Source organism: Chrysochloris asiatica, unplaced genomic scaffold, assembly GCF_000296735.1.
Source record: "Chrysochloris asiatica unplaced genomic scaffold, ChrAsi1.0 scaffold00016, whole genome shotgun sequence".
In the NCBI taxonomy this organism is placed as follows: Eukaryota; Metazoa; Chordata; class Mammalia; order Afrosoricida; family Chrysochloridae; genus Chrysochloris; species Chrysochloris asiatica.
This window is the reverse complement of record NW_006408534.1, coordinates 26,824,243-26,826,605: the sequence shown is the minus strand read 5'-3', so window position 1 is coordinate 26,826,605 and position 2,363 is coordinate 26,824,243.

The window sequence follows — 2,363 nt, the reverse complement described above, 5'->3', positions numbered from 1 at the left end:
AAGAAGTTGGTAGAATGCTTCTATTTCATCCTCACTGGCTTTAGTGGTTGGTACATAAATTTGTATAATAGTGGTATTAACTGGTCTTCCCTCTAGGCACATGGATAATATCCTATCACAGACAGCGTTGTACCTCATGACTGATCTGGATATGTTCTTTTAGATGATGAATGCAACACCATTCCTCTTCAATTTGTCATTCCTGGCATAGTAAATCAATTGGTTGTCAGATTCAAAATGGCCAATACCAGCCCATTTCGGCTCACTAATGCCTAGTATATCAATGTTTATGCATTCTATTTCATTTTTGACAATTTCCACATATCCTAGATTCATATTTCGTGCATTCCATGTTCTGATTATTAAAGGATGTTTACATCTTCATTTTGAGTTGTGCCCCATCAGAAAATGAAGGTCCTGCAGGCTTTACTCCCACAGGTTTACTTCATTCACATCATCATGGTCAACTATACTTTGAGGATGCAACTTTTCCCCAGACACATTTTGGGTGCCTTCCAACCTGATGGGATCCTTTTCTGGCATTATATCTGACAGTGTTTCCCTGCTATTCATAAGGTTCAAGCCAGATTCACAAAAGGACCCGGAATGAGGAATATCATTGCTGATGTCTGATATATCTTGGCTGAAAGCAGAGGATACAAGAAAGATATTTGCCTGTGCTTTATTGAGTATGCAAAGGCTTTTGATTGTGTGGATCATGGCAAGCTACGGACAAGTATGAGTGTACTGGAACCTTACTTGTGTTCATGAGGAATCTGCGCCTGGGCCAAGAGGCAGGTGTTTGAACAGAACATGGGAACACTGGATGGTTTAAAATTAAGAAAGGTGTACAACAGGGTTGTATTCTTTCACCATGCTTATTCAACCTGGGTTATATGAAGCTGGGTTATATGAAGAAAAATGTGGCATCAGGATTGAAGGAAGACTCATTAAAAACCTGCAATATGCAAATGATACTATCTTGCTTGTGGAAAGTGAAGAGGACTGAAAATACTTCCTGATGAAGATCACAGACCACAGCCTTAGGTATGGATTGCATCTCAATGTAAAGAATGCAAAAATTATCACCATGGGGCTAATAAACAACATTCTATCAGTGGAGAAAAGATTGAAGTTGTCAAGGACTTCATTCTTCTTGTATCAACCATCAACACTCATGGAAGCAGCAGTCAAGAAATCAAATGACGTATTGCATTAGGCAACTATACTGCACAAGACCTTTTTAAGGTGTTGAACAGCAAAGATGTCAGTTTGAGGACTAAGGTGTGCCTGACTCAAGCAATGGTATTTTCGATAACATCATAAGCATACAAAAGCTGAACAGTGAATAAGGAAGATAGGATAAGAATTGATGCTTTTGAATTATGGTGTTGGAGGAGAATATTCAAAGTACCATGGGCTTCCAAAAGAACCAACAGATCTGTGTTGGAAGAAGTGCAGCCAGTGTGCTACTTGGAGACCAGGATGGCCAAACTTTGTCTCTCATACTTTGGACATATTGTTGGGAGGGACCATTTGCTGTAGAAGGATACCATATTTGGTAAGTTGGAGGGTCAGAGAAAAAGAGGAAGACCCTCAGAAAGATGGATTGGCAAAGTGGCAGCATCAATGGACTCAAGCGTGGCAACAATTTTGAGGTTAGCCCAGGACTGGGCCATGTTTCATTCTGTTGTGCACAGGGTCCCTATGAGTTGGTGCAGACTTGATGGCACCTAACAACAACACACATGGGAATCATTATCTTGTGGTTACCAGGAAACAAGTAAATAGACAAATAGGTTTGAGGCTACTGACCTAATTAGTCAAAGTGATAATTCAGACACTTAGTAACCATTCTGAAAATGTGGAAACTGAGTCTCAGTACAATTAAAGTATTTTCATCTACACATCAGAACAAAGATGGAAGATATGATCAACTACTTTACTCCCACCCATCCAGTCTCCTTCTTATAAATCACCTTGTACTTTGATTCTAGTGGCTTTGTAAATGGTGCCCCAAGACAAAGACTGGAAAAAACAAACAAACAAACAAAAACTTCCCAAGGGTCACTCACAGGCAACGTAAAGCCACTTTATGTTGAAAAAGATGGGGATGCAAATTAGTTTAACTGTCATAGATTGGGCTGCTTGATCATGTGGTCACTCTCTGGACTTAGCATTTCTACCTGCCTCAGCATTCTGAATTGGGCTCATGAGGGACATACTCACTAGAAAGCCCACATTTGGAAGCTATTTGCTTTTGCATAATGTTTATGATTCCAGCCCCTGACAGTTATTGTTACTGCAGTCATTACTGACGGAGTTCAGAGAAATTAGGGTCGCCTTTAGTTTCACAGAACTGA